Source organism: Triturus cristatus, chromosome 2_2 (genome assembly GCF_964204655.1).
Source record: "Triturus cristatus chromosome 2_2, aTriCri1.1, whole genome shotgun sequence".
In the NCBI taxonomy this organism is placed as follows: Eukaryota; Metazoa; Chordata; class Amphibia; order Caudata; family Salamandridae; genus Triturus; species Triturus cristatus.
This window is the reverse complement of record NC_140582.1, coordinates 392,895,514-392,913,351: the sequence shown is the minus strand read 5'-3', so window position 1 is coordinate 392,913,351 and position 17,838 is coordinate 392,895,514.

Here is a 17,838-nt window from a genome sequence, read left to right as displayed (position 1 = left end):
ATGTGTTTGGCATGCAATACCACTCAAACAACTAAAACTAGTGTCATTAACAACACGACTATCACCCTCAAAACCTTTTCGAACTGTAACACACCAAATGTGATATACTGCATACAATGTCCTTGCAACCTATACTACATTGCAAAAACAGTTCAACCAGTCAAAAAAAGAATTTTACAACATCAGTCTCGCATTAGATGTCGTACAGCAAATGCCCCCCTGGTAGAACACTACCAAAGCCAGGGTCACACCGATAAAGAAATGCGCTGGTGGGTCTTGGAAGTAGTTAAACCAACTAAGAGACAGAATAATGTGGATCAACTACTAACCATCAAAGAGGGTAGACTTATTTGTCAGACTGATGTAGTAAACCGGGGACTGAACTCAGCAATGGAATGGCATACTCTGGCCTGTATCACTTAAATATTCATCAAGTGACCACTTATAAAAAGATCATAACTACTGCAAATGAAATAGGGTTACTCTAGAGAATGACTATTAATCATATGAGTCTCTATGTACAACAATTCCCTTTGTCACTATCTATTTTTTGATTATGTCTGACAGATTTATTCTGATGAAATACTTCTCTCCAGTGTACAGCAGATTCATCATTATTTTGTGTTTTCTCTCACGAAGTCTACCAAAGTTGATGTATGGAATAGAGATTTTGACTATAGCAATGTTTCATCATTTAATTGATTTAACATGTTTATGGTTAACAACGCATGTTTAAATACGATTTGTAGCATAGTGACTATTGTTATGTACATTTTAGATTTGTATAGGCAGTTTTATATGCTCTAAGAGTAAATCAGTGCAAAAAAAGAAAATATTGAGTCGTGAAATGACTCTGATTAATTTATAAAGTCGAGTAAATGTCCCATTTAACATACTAAAGGGCAATCACGTTGATCCTATATTTAAATCACTATTTGAATGAATTTACAAATCGATGTTTAGAAAGACTAAATTTCAACACTTCTATACATCGAACTATAAGTAACATTACTCCTAAAAATGGCAATGTTTGGTCAGTTCCAACTATATTGGACGATACAATATGATCAATAACAACAATAACCAATCCAATTGATTATTCATTATGAAATATTCACAATGCGAGAAGACAACGTGATTTTTAACATATACTGGCACTCAAGATCTTGAATGAACAGAACAATCACTCCATTCAAAGATGGCCACCTTTTAGCGTTTTAGTCATTTGACAAACTTCCCCAAGTCCTTTTTTGCTATCTAAACAGCATAAATGCTGTCGTCAAACGAACACTACAGTTGGTTCGACGTCCAGACGTGCATGCAAGACTCAAACCTTCAGAACAGCCAGGTATGTTATAAGTAGTTAAGCAGTGGAGTGTAAGACCCTTCTCCAACTTCTAACCTCAAACTAAATTAGATATTTTCTTCGTTTTAGATTAATTCGCTGACATCTTCACGACCACTTGAGTGTTTAACCCCTTGGATGCTCATGACGGAGCGGTTCCGTCATGAGCATCAGTTGGGCTGTGCTCATGACGGAACCGCTCCGTCATGAGGACAGCCCCTGGGGGAAGCGCTGGCGCTCCCCCCCTGGGGCACCGATCGTGCCCCCACAGACGGGGATGGCAGCGGAAGAGTTTCCGCTGCCACCCCCGAGCCCCCCCACGCTTCCTGGTGACGTCAGCGCGCACAGCGCGCGCTGGCGTCATCAGGAAGTGCTCGGACGCCTGGAAGCCATTTGCTTCCAGGCGTCCATAGAGGAAGGTGAGTGGTGTTTGCTCCGGTGGGGTGGCGGGGGCCTTGTAGAGTGTATTGAGGCGTCGGGGGAGAGGAAAGAGTATTTCCTCTCCCCTGATGTCTCAATACAGGGCATTCCTGCTCCACGATCGCGCACAGCGTCGCGATCGTGGAGCAGGGATGCCCCACTAGACACCAGGGATGTGTTTTTTTTTATTTTGGAAGCGACCCCTTGGGTAAGGGTCGCTTCCTGGGGCCAATTATTATCTGTAGACTTTTCTGCCCCCTCTGGGGGCAGATCGGTGTTTTTTTTTCACCGTTTCTGCTCCCAGGGGGGGCAGAAAAGCCCACTAGACACCAGGGATATTAGTATTTATGTTGGAAGCGACCCCTTGGGTAAGGGTCGCTTCCTGGGGCCAATTATTATTCTGTAGACTTTTCTGCCCCCTCTGGGGGCAGATCGGTGTTTTTTTTTCGCCGTTTCTGCTCCCAGGGGGGGCAGAAAAGCCCACTAGACACCAGGGATATTAGTATTTATGTTGGAAGCGACCCCTTGGGTAAGGGTCGCTTCCTTGGGGCCAATTTATATCTGAAGACTTTTCTGCCCCCTCTGGGGGCAGATCGGTGTTTTTTTTTCGCCGTTTCTGCTCCCAGGGGGGGGCAGAAAAGCCCACTAGACACCAGGGATATTAGTATTTATGTAGGAAGCGACCCCTTGGGTAAGGGTCGCTTCCTTGGGGCCATTTATTATTTGAAGACTTTTCTGCCCCCTCTGGGGGCAGATCGGTGTTTTTTTTTCGCCGTTTCTGCTCCCAGGGGGGGCAGAAAAGCCCACTAGACACTAGGGATATCAGTATTTATGAAGGAAGCGACCCCTTGGGCAAGGGTCGCTTCCTAGGGCCCCTAAATATTTGGAAGACTTTTCTGCCCCCTCTGGGGGCAGATCGGTGTTATTTTTTTGCCATTTCTGCTCCTGGGGGGGGGGGGGCAGAAAAGCCCACTAGACACCAGGGATATAAATATTATTGTAGGAAGCGACCCCTTGGGCAAGGGTCGCTTCCTTGGGCCCCTAAATTTTTTGAAGACTTTTCTGCCCGGGGGATCGGTTTTATTTTTTCGCCGTTTCTGCTCCCACGGGGGGCAGAAAAGCCCACTAGACCCCAGGGAATTAGTTCAAATAAAAATAGAAGTGACCCCTCGCTTCCAGGGTGCAATTTGTTTTCTGCCCCACCTGGCACACAACCCGATTGACCATTTGGGTAGTGACATAGCATGTTAGAATGTTTATTGTTATATTTTTTGTGATTTCCAATTGTAATGTTTTTTTTTTGTTTACTTTTTTGTTCTAGGTGAAGGCTTTTCTTCTTTTCACGTTGCCGTTTTGTGGCTGGTGGTTCTGCTGTTTGTGTAGTTTGGTAAGAGACTTATTTTTGTACAATGTAAATGTGTTTGATTTCTCTGCCTGTTTTTTTTTTGCAAATGGTGTAATAATAGCAGTATGTTTGGTTTTTGAGTGTCAAAAACTTTTTGCATTGGTGCTCGATGTGTATTTTGTTGTCTTGTGAGTAATTTGTTTTTTTTTCTTCTTTCTAGTTTGATATCGTTGGTCTTTGCTGTGTCACTGCAGAGTTTATTTCTGGTGAGTGCAGCTGTCTCTTGTAATTGGATTGTATAGTTTTTGAGTACATTGATCTTTGTGATAAAGGTACACAATTCTTTACTTACTTGGTGTGCACATTGTTGGTTGTTGTTGACTTGTTTGTGCAGTCTTCCATCTTAGTAGGTATAATGGCTAGCCGCAGGATGACTGCTCAGCAGGTTGTTGGTTTGCTGTTTGAGTCTTCCTCTGATATTGGGTCAGAGACTGACTCTGCTTCTGAGGGAGAGGGGGCAGGGGAAGATTCTGGCAGTGAGTTTTCTCTCCGTATGGGGTCATCGGATGATGAAGATACTCTTAGTGCGGATGAAGTGCCTGTGTTAGAGGAGGAGACTGATGTGCCGATAGTGCGGCAAGAGGCATCTGGGCTGCAGCCTGCGGCTGCAAGGCTTCCCGTTGGTGTAGTGCGGCAAGAGACATCTGGGCTGCAGGCTGGGACTGCAAGGCTTCCCGTTGGTGTAGTGCGGCAAGAGACATCTGGGCTGCAGGCTGGGGCTGCAAGCCTTTCCGTTGGTGTAGTGCGGCAAGAGACATCTGGGCTGCAGGCTGGGGCTGCAAGTCTTCCCGTTGAAAGTGATGACCTCTGGGTTGCCCCTGGCATGGTGCAGCCGGAATTTCCTGAGTTTACTGGTGTTCCAGGGTCTAGAGTGAATACCGAGAACTTTTTGCCTGTAAATTTTTTTCAGTTGTTTATGGACGATGTGTTTTTGGCAGAGATTGTTGAGCAGACTAATTTGTATGCCGAACAGTTTTTGAGGGACAACAGTGCCAGTCTTAAGCCACACTCTAGAGCTACCCGGTGGACTCCCACAAATGTTGAAGAGATGAAGAAGTTCTTGGGTTTAACTTTTTTGATGGGCTTGCTAAGGAAGCCATCATTGGCTTCATATTGGTCTAGCAGTCCCTTGATGGCAACGTCTATTTTTCCGGCAGTCATGAGTCGTGACAGGTATTTGCTTCTGCTTCGGATGATGCACTTTGTAGATAATGGTTTAGCGTTGCCACGAGATCACCCTGATTGTGACCGTCTTTTTAAGATTAGGCCTGTCCTTGATCACTTTGTTGATCGATTTTCTGAGATTTATGCCCCTGGTAGAGAAATTGCAGTGGATGAGTCTTTGGTGTTGTTCAAGGGCCGCTTGGTTTTTAGGCAATACATTCCTAGTAAGAGGGCACGCTATGGAATAAAGCTGTATATGCTGTGTGACAGTAGGACTGGATATGTCTCCAATTTCAGGGTGTACACCGGTAAGGAATCTAGGTTTAACCTCCCTGGTTGTCCGTCCACTTTTGGAGTGACTGAGAAAATTGTTTGGGAACTTGGAAGAGGATTTTTTAACAAAGGCCACCATTTATATGTAGATAACTTCTACACTGGTGTACGGTTGTTCAGGGAATTGGCCAAAGTGGACACTTTTGCTTGTGGCACAGTCCGCTGTAACCGTAAAGGTTTTCCGAAAGAACTTGTTTGTCAAAAGCTTGTGCGGGGACAGTGCAGTGCGTTGCGTTGCCAGGAGCTTCTTGCTGTGAAGTTTACAGACAGGAGAGATGTCTACATGCTGACTTCCATCCATGATGAAAGCACTGCACCTGTGACTGTTTGGGGTCAGGTCGCTGAAGCGCGCAAACCTGTATGTGTTTTAGACTATAATAGGTACATGGGTGGTGTTGACAGAGTAGATCAGAGGTTGGAACCTTACACTGCTCTTCGTAAGGCTTACATTTGGTACAAGAAGTTGGCTATCCATCTTTTCCACTTGGCAATGTTTAATGCTTTTGTTGTGTTCCAGGATTCTTGCCATGAGTCAAAGATGACTTTTGCTAAGTTTCAGGAGTCTGTAATAGGCAGCCTTGTTGTAGTGGAACAGGCAAGTGTTCCTAGAGTTGGACTGGTGGAGGATGTTGCTAGATTGAAAGAACGCCACTTTCCAGATCACATTCCTCCCACACCCGCAAAAGATTTTCCCAGTAGGAGATGTAGAGTCTGTTGGCGAAGAGGTACGCGGAAGGAGTGTCGTATGTACTGCCCCGATTGTCCCTCTCATCCTGCACTGTGTCTCTCTGCTTGTTTTAGAGCGTACCACACGCGAAAAAATTTTTGGGAGGATTCTTGAGTGGTAAAGTGAACTGGCTGGTCTGTATTCTTTGGATAATTTGATTCTGTTTCAAGGTTGGTGTTAGTGCAATGTATTTAGTTGCTGATTTTCTGTTAGAAAATTTGTATCTATTTGCAATTTGTTTGTGTTTTTATTTTTTTCTAAAAAAATCCAAAATGTGATGGCGGTGTGTGTAGGCTTGCGCTTGGCTGTTGGTGTGTGTGGACTGGCACTTGGTTGGTGGTGTGCGTGGAATGGTGCTTGGCTGACGGTGTGCGTGGACTGGCGGTGTGCATGGACTGGCGGTGTGCGTGGACTGGTGCGTGGCTGGTGGTGTGCGTGGCTGGTGGTGTGCGTGGAATGGTGCTTGGCTGGCGGTGTGCGTGGAATGGTGCTTGGCTGGTGGTGTGCGTGGAATGGTGCTTGGCTGGCGCTGTGCGTGGACTGGTTCTTGGCTGGCAGTGTGTGTGGACTGGTGGTGTGTGCGGACTGGTGTTTGGCTGGTGGTGTCCGTGGACTGGAGCTTGGCTGGTGGTGTCCGTGGACTGGAGCTTGTCTGGTGGTGTGTGTGGACTGGAGCTTGGCTGGCGGTGTGTGTGGAATGGTGCTTGTCTGGTGGTGTCCGTGGACTGGAGCTTGGCTGGCGGTGTAGGTGGATTGGCGATTGGCTGCCGGTGTGCCTGGACTGGCGATTGGATGGTGGTGTGCCTGGACTGGCGCTTGGCTAGCGGTGTGCGTGGACTGGCGTTTGGCTAGCGGTGTGTGTCGACCGGTGCTTGGCTGGCTGTGTGTGAGTAGTGACTTTCTGCTGGTCACTACACACACTGCTAGCTGAGTGCCACTCCACGCAATCCTTCTGCCTGTGTAGTTGCTGTGTCTGGATTGTGGGCGTGTGAAAGTGATGGGCCCTTGAATGGCGCTGTGTGCCGGTGTGAGTTTTGTTATGTGATGGGCCCGCGGCTGGCGGTGTGAATGGTTTTGTATGTCTCACACGTATGAAAGGTGTATGAATGGCCTGTAAAGAGGTTGGTGCCTTGTCGTGGCTTTACAGCTCACGAGCTGTGAGTCAATGGTTCAGTTTCTTGCCCTTTCAATTATTACCAGTGCATTTCATTTTTTGTGAAATCACTTGGTAATACAATTTTATCTACTGAACCATCACTCACCCTCGTGCCAAATCCAACCAGTATGTGCGTGTGCTTGCGGGTTAGATGACTGTGCAGTAATATTTGTTTTTTTGAAGCAGGGTGTACCTTGTCCCTTTTTGGTGATTTTTGTACTGTGTTGCTTTTGTACCTGGTGGTGCGAATGGTCTTGTTTGTATCACGTATGAAAGGTGTGTGAATGGCCTGTAAAGCGGTTGGTGCCTTGACGTGGCTTTACAGCTCACGAGCTGCAAGTCATTGGTTTGGATTTTTGTGAATTTAATTATTGACAGTGCATTTCATATTTGTGAAATCTCTTGTTAATAAAATTTAATACACTGAACCATGACTTGCCCTCGTGCCAAATCCAACCAGTATGTGTGTGTGTTTGAGGAATAGATGGTTGTGCAGGAATCTTTTTTTTTTGTTTCTCTGCCAAGGTACACTTTCCATGTAAGAATAACCCACCAACTGTAGATATTGTCGAAAACCTTTGGGAGTTCATGGTGATGTCTCTCTAGTGATTTGAAAAATATTTTTTATCCCCATTGTCCTGTAAACCTCAAATTGTCTGCCACATTTTCTTTGCAGTATTATTCCTAAATTCTCACGCTGTAGTAACAATAGGTAATCTGGTTATGCAAGGGGGGTTACTTTTGTTTTTTGCCCAGGGCTCGGCGGCCATCTAGGGAAACCTACCAAACCCAGGCATTTTTGAAAACTAGACACCCGGCGGCTTCCAGGGAGGTATGGCTTGCGTGGATCCCCCAACGTTTCCTTACCCAGAATCCCCTGCAAACCTCAATTTTTGCCCAAAAAATCACTTTTTTCACACATTTTGGGGTGGGAAAGTAGTGGCATCACCGGGCTCACACAAATTTACCACCACCCAGCGTTCCCCCAGGTCTCCCGGTAAAAATGGTGCCTCACTTGTGTGGGAGGCCCAAGTACCCGCGGCAGGCAAGGGCCCCAAAGGTAGTGAGGCCACCTCAAGATGGCCTATCGCCAAACCACCTGGTTTTGCAAGGGGGGTCACTTTGGTTTTTGGCCCGGTGCGCGGCGGCCATCTAGGGAAACCTACCAAACCCAGGCATTTTTGAAAACTAGACACCCGGCGGCTTCCAGGGAGGTATGGCTTGCGTGGATCCCCCAATGTTTCCTTACCCAGAATCCCCTGCAAACCTCAATTTTTGCTCAAAAAATCACTTTTTTCACACATTTTGGGGTGGGAAAGTAGTGGCATCACCGGGCTCACACAAATTTACCACCACCCAGCGTTCCCCCAGGTCTCCCGGTAAAAATGGTGCCTCACTTGTGTGGGAGGCCCAAGTACCCGCGGCAGGCAAGGGCCCCAAAGGTAGTGAGGCCACCTCAAGATGGCCTATCGCCAAACCACCTGGTTTTGCAAGGGGGGTCACTTTGGTTTTTGGCCCGGTGCGCGGCGGCCATCTAGGGAAACCTACCAAACCCAGGCATTTTTGAAAACTAGACACCCGGCGGCTTCCAGGGAGGTATGGCTTGCGTGGATCCCCCAACGTTTCCTTACCCAGAATCCCCTGCAAACCTCAATTTTTGCTCAAAAAATCACTTTTTTCACACATTTTGGGGTGGGAAAGTAGTGGCATCACCGGGCTCACACAAATTTACCACCACCCAGCGTTCCCCCAGGTCTCCCGGTAAAAATGGTGCCTCACTTGTGTGGGAGGCCCAAGTACCCGCGGCAGGCAAGGGCCCCAAACGTAGTGAGGCCACCTCAAGATGGCCTATCGCCAAACCACCTGGTTTTGCAAGGGGGGTCACTTTGGTTTTTGGCCCGGTGCGCGGCGGCCATCTAGGGAAACCTACCAAACCCAGGCATTTTTGAAAACTAGACACCCGGCGGCTTCCAGGGAGGTATGGCTTGCGTGGATCCCCCAACGTTTCCTTACCCAGAATCCCCTGCAAACCTCAATTTTTGCTCAAAAAATCACTTTTTTCACACATTTTGGGGTGGGAAAGTAGTGGCATCACCGGGCTCACACAAATTTACCACCACCCAGCGTTCCCCCAGGTCTCCCGGTAAAAATGGTGCCTCACTTGTGTGGGAGGCCCAAGTACCCGCGGCAGGCAAGGGCCCCAAACGTAGTGAGGCCACCTCAAGATGGCCTATCGCCAAACCACCTGGTTTTGCAAGGGGGGTCACTTTGGTTTTTGGCCCGGTGCGCGGCGGCCATCTAGGGAAACCTACCAAACCCAGGCATTTTTGAAAACTAGACACCCGGCGGCTTCCAGGGAGGTATGGCTTGCGTGGATCCCCCAACGTTTCCTTACCCAGAATCCCCTGCAAACCTCAATTTTTGCTCAAAAAATCACTTTTTTCACACATTTTGGGGTGGGAAAGTAGTGGCATCACCGGGCTCACACAAATTTACCACCACCCAGCGTTCCCCCAGGTCTCCCGGTAAAAATGGTGCCTCACTTGTGTGGGAGGCCCAAGTACCCGCGGCAGGCAAGGGCCCCAAACGTAGTGAGGCCACCTCAAGATGGCCTATCGCCAAACCACCTGGTTTTGCAAGGGGGGTCACTTTGGTTTTTGGCCCGGTGCGCGGCGGCCATCTAGGGAAACCTACCAAACCCAGGCATTTTTGAAAACTAGACACCCGGCGGCTTCCAGGGAGGTATGGCTTGCGTGGATCCCCCAACGTTTCCTTACCCAGAATCCCCTGCAAACCTCAATTTTTGCTCAAAAAATCACTTTTTTCACACATTTTGGGGTGGGAAAGTAGTGGCATCACCGGGCTCACACAAATTTACCACCACCCAGCGTTCCCCCAGGTCTCCCGGTAAAAATGGTGCCTCACTTGTGTGGGAGGCCCAAGTACCCGCGGCAGGCAAGGGCCCCAAAGGTAGTGAGGCCACCTCAAGATGGCCTATCGCCAAACCACCTGGTTTTGCAAGGGGGGTCACTTTGGTTTTTGGCCCGGTGCGCGGCGGCCATCTAGGGAAACCTACCAAACCCAGGCATTTTTGAAAACTAGACACCCGGCGGCTTCCAGGGAGGTATGGCTTGCGTGGATCCCCCAACGTTTCCTTACCCAGAATCCCCTGCAAACCTCAATTTTTGCTCAAAAAATCACTTTTTTCACACATTTTGGGGTGGGAAAGTAGTGGCATCACCGGGCTCACACAAATTTACCACCACCCAGCGTTCCCCCAGGTCTCCCGGTAAAAATGGTGCCTCACTTGTGTGGGAGGCCCAAGTACCCGCGGCAGGCAAGGGCCCCAAACGTAGTGAGGCCACCTCAAGATGGCCTATCGCCAAACCACCTGGTTTTGCAAGGGGGGTCACTTTGGTTTTTGGCCCGGTGCGCGGCGGCCATCTAGGGAAACCTACCAAACCCAGGCATTTTTGAAAACTAGACACCCGGCGGCTTCCAGGGAGGTATGGCTTGCGTGGATCCCCCAACGTTTCCTTACCCAGAATCCCCTGCAAACCTCAATTTTTGCTCAAAAAATCACTTTTTTCACACATTTTGGGGTGGGAAAGTAGTGGCATCACCGGGCTCACACAAATTTACCACCACCCAGCGTTCCCCCAGGTCTCCCGGTAAAAATGGTGCCTCACTTGTGTGGGAGGCCCAAGTACCCGCGGCAGGCAAGGGCCCCAAACGTAGTGAGGCGACCTTTGGGATAGGCAATGTTGATGTTGCCTCACTACGTTTGGGGCCCTTGCCTGCCGCGGGTACTTGGGCCTCCCACACAAGTGAGGCACCATTTTTACCGGGAGACCTGGGGGAACGCTGGGTGGTGGTAAATTTGTGTGAGCCCGGTGATGCCACTACTTTCCCACCCCCAAATGTGTTAAAAATGTGATTTTTTGAGCAAAAATTGAGGTTTGCAGGGGATTCTGGGTAAGGAAACGTTGGGGGATCCACGCAAGCCATACCTCCCTGGAAGCCGCCGGGTGTCTAGTTTTCAAAAATGCCTGGGTTTGGTAGGTTTCCCTAGATGGCCGCCGCGCACCGGGCCAAAAACCAAAGTGACCCCCCTTGCAAAACCAGGTGGTTTGGCGATAGGCCATCTTGAGGTGGCCTCACTACGTTTGGGGCCCTTGCCTGCCGCGGGTACTTGGGCCTCCCACACATGTGAGGCACCATTTTTACCGGGAGACCTGGGGGAACGCTGGGTGGTGGTAAATTTGTGTGAGCCCGGTGATGCCACTACTTTCCCACCCCCAAATGTGTTAAAAATGTGATTTTTTGAGCAAAAATTGAGGTTTGCAGGGGATTCTGGGTAAGGAAACGTTGGGGGATCCACGCAAGCCATACCTCCCTGGAAGCCGCCGGGTGTCTAGTTTTCAAAACTGCCTGGGTTTGGTAGGTTTCCCTAGATGGCCGCCGCGCACCGGGCCAAAAACCAAAGTGACCCCCCTTGCAAAACCAGGTGGTTTGGCGATAGGCCATCTTGAGGTGGCCTCACTACGTTTGGGGCCCTTGCCTGCCGCGGGTACTTGGGCCTCCCACACAAGTGAGGCACCATTTTTACCGGGAGACCTGGGGGAACGCTGGGTGGTGGTAAATTTGTGTGAGCCCGGTGATGCCACTACTTTCCCACCCCAAAATGTGTGAAAAAAGTGATTTTTTGAGCAAAAATTGAGGTTTGCAGGGGATTCTGGGTAAGGAAACGTTGGGGGATCCACGCAAGCCATACCTCCCTGGAAGCCGCCGGGTGTCTAGTTTTCAAAAATGCCTGGGTTTGGTAGGTTTCCCTAGATGGCCGCCGCGCACCGGGCCAAAAACCAAAGTGACCCCCCTTGCAAAACCAGGTGGTTTGGCGATAGGCCATCTTGAGGTGGCCTCACTACGTTTGGGGCCCTTGCCTGCCGCGGGTACTTGGGCCTCCCACACAAGTGAGGCACCATTTTTACCGGGAGACCTGGGGGAACGCTGGGTGGTGGTAAATTTGTGTGAGCCCGGTGATGCCACTACTTTCCCACCCCCAAATGTGTTAAAAATGTGATTTTTTGAGCAAAAATTGAGGTTTGCAGGGGATTCTGGGTAAGGAAACGTTGGGGGATCCACGCAAGCCATACCTCCCTGGAAGCCGCCGGGTGTCTAGTTTTCAAAAATGCCTGGGTTTGGTAGGTTTCCCTAGATGGCCGCCGCGCACCGGGCCAAAAACCAAAGTGACCCCCCTTGCAAAACCAGGTGGTTTGGCGATAGGCCATCTTGAGGTGGCCTCACTACGTTTGGGGCCCTTGCCTGCCGCGGGTACTTGGGCCTCCCACACAAGTGAGGCACCATTTTTACCGGGAGACCTGGGGGAACGCTGGGTGGTGGTAAATTTGTGTGAGCCCGGTGATGCCACTACTTTCCCACCCCAAAATGTGTGAAAAAAGTGATTTTTTGAGCAAAAATTGAGGTTTGCAGGGGATTCTGGGTAAGGAAACGTTGGGGGATCCACGCAAGCCATACCTCCCTGGAAGCCGCCGGGTGTCTAGTTTTCAAAAATGCCTGGGTTTGGTAGGTTTCCCTAGATGGCCGCCGCGCACCGGGCCAAAAACCAAAGTGACCCCCCTTGCAAAACCAGGTGGTTTGGCGATAGGCCATCTTGAGGTGGCCTCACTACGTTTGGGGCCCTTGCCTGCCGCGGGTACTTGGGCCTCCCACACAAGTGAGGCACCATTTTTACCGGGAGACCTGGGGGAACGCTGGGTGGTGGTAAATTTGTGTGAGCCCGGTGATGCCACTACTTTCCCACCCCAAAATGTGTGAAAAAAGTGATTTTTTGAGCAAAAATTGAGGTTTGCAGGGGATTCTGGGTAAGGAAACGTTGGGGGATCCACGCAAGCCATACCTCCCTGGAAGCCGCCGGGTGTCTAGTTTTCAAAAATGCCTGGGTTTGGTAGGTTTCCCTAGATGGCCGCCGCGCACCGGGCCAAAAACCAAAGTGACCCCCCTTGCAAAACCAGGTGGTTTGGCGATAGGCCATCTTGAGGTCGCCTCACTACGTTTGGGGCCCTTGCCTGCCGCGGGTACTTGGGCCTCCCACACAAGTGAGGCACCATTTTTACCGGGAGACCTGGGGGAACGCTGGGTGGTGGTAAATTTGTGTGAGCCCGGTGATGCCACTACTTTCCCACCCCAAAATGTGTGAAAAAAGTGATTTTTTGAGCAAAAATTGAGGTTTGCAGGGGATTCTGGGTAAGGAAACGTTGGGGGATCCACGCAAGCCATACCTCCCTGGAAGCCGCCGGGTGTCTAGTTTTCAAAAATGCCTGGGTTTGGTAGGTTTCCCTAGATGGCCGCCGCGCACCGGGCCAAAAACCAAAGTGACCCCCCTTGCAAAACCAGGTGGTTTGGCGATAGGCCATCTTGAGGTGGCCTCACTACGTTTGGGGCCCTTGCCTGCCGCGGGTACTTGGGCCTCCCACACAAGTGAGGCACCATTTTTACCGGGAGACCTGGGGGAACGCTGGGTGGTGGTAAATTTGTGTGAGCCCGGTGATGCCACTACTTTCCCACCCCAAAATGTGTGAAAAAAGTGATTTTTTGAGCAAAAATTGAGGTTTGCAGGGGATTCTGGGTAAGGAAACGTTGGGGGATCCACGCAAGCCATACCTCCCTGGAAGCCGCCGGGTGTCTAGTTTTCAAAAATGCCTGGGTTTGGTAGGTTTCCCTAGATGGCCGCCGCGCACCGGGCCAAAAACCAAAGTGACCCCCCTTGCAAAACCAGGTGGTTTGGCGATAGGCCATCTTGAGGTGGCCTCACTACGTTTGGGGCCCTTGCCTGCCGCGGGTACTTGGGCCTCCCACACAAGTGAGGCACCATTTTTACCGGGAGACCTGGGGGAACGCTGGGTGGTGGTAAATTTGTGTGAGCCCGGTGATGCCACTACTTTCCCACCCCAAAATGTGTGAAAAAAGTGATTTTTTGAGCAAAAATTGAGGTTTGCAGGGGATTCTGGGTAAGGAAACGTTGGGGGATCCACGCAAGCCATACCTCCCTGGAAGCCGCCGGGTGTCTAGTTTTCAAAAATGCCTGGGTTTGGTAGGTTTCCCTAGATGGCCGCCGCGCACCGGGCCAAAAACCAAAGTGACCCCCCTTGCAAAACCAGGTGGTTTGGCGATAGGCCATCTTGAGGTGGCCTCACTACCTTTGGGGCCCTTGCCTGCCGCGGGTACTTGGGCCTCCCACACAAGTGAGGCACCATTTTTACCGGGAGACCTGGGGGAACGCTGGGTGGTGGTAAATTTGTGTGAGCCCGGTGATGCCACTACTTTCCCACCCCAAAATGTGTTAAAAAAGTGATTTTTTGAGCAAAAATTGAGGTTTGCAGGGGATTCTGGGTAAGGAAACGTTGGGGGATCCACGCAAGCCATACCTCCCTGGAAACCGCCGGGTGTCTAGTTTTCAGAAATGTATAGGTTTGGTAGGTTTCCCTAGGTGCCGGCAGGGCTAGGGTACAAAATCTACAGCTAGTCACTTTGCCAAAAAAAGGGTCATTTTTCACTCCAAAACCACGTTGCGTTTTGCGCCGTTTCCTGTCGCGGGCACTAGGCCGACCCGCACAAGTGAGGTACCATTTTTCTCGTAGGACTTTGGGGAACGCGGGGTGGGTGGAAATTTGTGGATCCACGCAGATTCCAGAACTTTCCATCACAGAAATGTGGGGAAAATGTGTTTTTTTTGTCAATTTTTTACGTTTGCAAGGGATTCTGGGTAACAGACCATGGTGGGAGGCAGTCAAGTCACCCCATCCTGGATTCCCCTGGGTGTCTAGTTTTCAGAAATGTATAGGTTTGCTAGGTTTCCCTAGGTGCCGGCAGGGCTAGGGTACAAAATCTACAGCTAGTCACTTTGCCAAAAAAAAGGGTCATTTTTCACTCCAAAACCACGTTGCGTTTTGCGCCGTTTCCTGTCGCGGGCACTAGGCCGACCCGCACAAGTGAGGTACCATTTTTCTCGTAGGACTTTGGGGAACGCGGGGTGGGTGGAAATTTGTGGATCCACGCAGATTCCAGAACTTTCCATCACAGAAATGTGGGGAAAATGTGTTTTTTTTGTCAATTTTTTACGTTTGCAAGGGATTCTGGGTAACAGACCATGGTGGGAGGCAGTCAAGTCACCCCATCCTGGATTCCCCTGGGTGTCTAGTTTTCAGAAATGTATAGGTTTGCTAGGTTTCCCTAGGTGCCGGCAGGGCTAGGGTACAAAATCTACAGCTAGTCACTTTGCCAAAAAAAGGGTCATTTTTCACTCCAAAACCACGTTGCGTTTTGCGCCGTTTCCTGTCGCGGGCACTAGGCCGACCCGCACAAGTGAGGTACCATTTTTCTCGTAGGACTTTGGGGAACGCGGGGTGGGTGGAAATTTGTGGATCCACGCAGATTCCAGAACTTTCCATCACAGAAATGTGGGGAAAATGTGTTTTTTTTGTCAATTTTTTACGTTTGCAAGGGATTCTGGGTAACAGACCATGGTGGGAGGCAGTCAAGTCACCCCATCCTGGATTCCCCTGGGTGTCTAGTTTTCAGAAATGTATAGGTTTGCTAGGTTTCCCTAGGTGCCGGCAGGGCTAGGGTACAAAATCTACAGCTAGTCACTTTGCCAAAAAAAGGGTCATTTTTCACTCCAAAACCACGTTGCGTTTTGCGCCGTTTCCTGTCGCGGGCACTAGGCCGACCCGCACAAGTGAGGTACCATTTTTCTCGTAGGACTTTGGGGAACGCGGGGTGGGTGGAAATTTGTGGATCCACGCAGATTCCAGAACTTTCCATCACAGAAATGTGGGGAAAATGTGTTTTTTTTGTCAATTTTTTACGTTTGCAAGGGATTCTGGGTAACAGACCATGGTGGGAGGCAGTCAAGTCACCCCATCCTGGATTCCCCTGGGTGTCTAGTTTTCAGAAATGTATAGGTTTGCTAGGTTTCCCTAGGTGCCGGCAGGGCTAGGGTACAAAATCTACAGCTAGTCACTTTGCCAAAAAAAGGGTCATTTTTCACTCCAAAACCACGTTGCGTTTTGCGCCGTTTCCTGTCGCGGGCACTAGGCCGACCCGCACAAGTGAGGTACCATTTTTCTCGTAGGACTTTGGGGAACGCGGGGTGGGTGGAAATTTGTGGATCCACGCAGATTCCAGAACTTTCCATCACAGAAATGTGGGGAAAATGTGTTTTTTTTGTCAATTTTTTACGTTTGCAAGGGATTCTGGGTAACAGACCATGGTGGGAGGCAGTCAAGTCACCCCATCCTGGATTCCCCTGGGTGTCTAGTTTTCAGAAATGTATAGGTTTGCTAGGTTTCCCTAGGTGCCGGCAGGGCTAGGGTACAAAATCTACAGCTAGTCACTTTGCCAAAAAAAGGGTCATTTTTCACTCCAAAACCATGTTGCGTTTTGCGCCGTTTCCTGTCGCGGGCACTAGGCCGACCCGCACAAGTGAGGTACCATTTTTCTCGTAGGACTTTGGGGAACGCGGGGTGGGTGGAAATTTGTGGATCCACGCAGATTCCAGAACTTTCCATCACAGAAATGTGGGGAAAATGTGTTTTTTTTGTCAATTTTTTATGTTTGCAAGGGATTCTGGGTAACAGACCATGGTGGGAGGCAGTCAAGTCACCCCATCCTGGATTCCCCTGGGTGTCTAGTTTTCAGAAATGTATAGGTTTGCTAGGTTTCCCTAGGTGCCGGCAGGGCTAGGGTACAAAATCTACAGCTAGTCACTTTGCCAAAAAAAGGGTCATTTTTCACTCCAAAACCATGTTGCGTTTTGCGCCGTTTCCTGTCGCGGGCACTAGGCCGACCCGCACAAGTGAGGTACCATTTTTCTCGTAGGACTTTGGGGAACGCGGGGTGGGTGGAAATTTGTGGATCCACGCAGATTCCAGAACTTTCCATCACAGAAATGTGGGGAAAATGTGTTTTTTTTGTCAATTTTTTACGTTTGCAAGGGATTCTGGGTAACAGACCATGGTGGGAGGCAGTCAAGTCACCCCATCCTGGATTCCCCTGGGTGTCTAGTTTTCAGAAATGTATAGGTTTGCTAGGTTTCCCTAGGTGCCGGCAGGGCTAGGGTACAAAATCTACAGCTAGTCACTTTGCCAAAAAAAGGGTCATTTTTCACTCCAAAACCACGTTGCGTTTTGCGCCGTTTCCTGTCGCGGGCACTAGGCCGACCCGCACAAGTGAGGTACCATTTTTCTCGTAGGACTTTGGGGAACGCGGGGTGGGTGGAAATTTGTGGATCCACGCAGATTCCAGAACTTTCCATCACAGAAATGTGGGGAAAATGTGTTTTTTTTGTCAATTTTTTACGTTTGCAAGGGATTCTGGGTAACAGACCATGGTGGGAGGCAGTCAAGTCACCCCATCCTGGATTCCCCTGGGTGTCTAGTTTTCAGAAATGTATAGGTTTGCTAGGTTTCCCTAGGTGCCGGCAGGGCTAGGGTACAAAATCTACAGCTAGTCACTTTGCCAAAAAAAGGGTCATTTTTCACTCCAAAACCATGTTGCGTTTTGCGCCGTTTCCTGTCGCGGGCACTAGGCCGACCCGCACAAGTGAGGTACCATTTTTCTCGTAGGACTTTGGGGAACGCGGGGTGGGTGGAAATTTGTGGATCCACACAGATTCCAGAACTTTCCATCACAGAAATGTGGGGAAAATGTGTTTTTTTTGTCAATTTTTTACGTTTGCAAGGGATTCTGGGTAACAGACCATGGTGGGAGGCAGTCAAGTCACCCCATCCTGGATTCCCCTGGGTGTCTAGTTTTCAGAAATGTATAGGTTTGCTAGGTTTCCCTAGGTGCCGGCAGGGCTAGGGTACAAAATCTACAGCTAGTCACTTTGCCAAAAAAAGGGTCATTTTTCACTCCAAAACCATGTTGCGTTTTGCGCCGTTTCCTGTCGCGGGCACTAGGCCGACCCGCACAAGTGAGGTACCATTTTTCTCGTAGGACTTTGGGGAACGCGGGGTGGGTGGAAATTTGTGGATCCACGCAGATTCCAGAACTTTCCATCACAGAAATGTGGGGAAAATGTGTTTTTTTTGTCAATTTTTTACGTTTGCAAGGGATTCTGGGTAACAGACCATGGTGGGAGGCAGTCAAGTCACCCCATCCTGGATTCCCCTGGGTGTCTAGTTTTCAGAAATGTATAGGTTTGCTAGGTTTCCCTAGGTGCCGGCAGGGCTAGGGTACAAAATCTACAGCTAGTCACTTTGCCA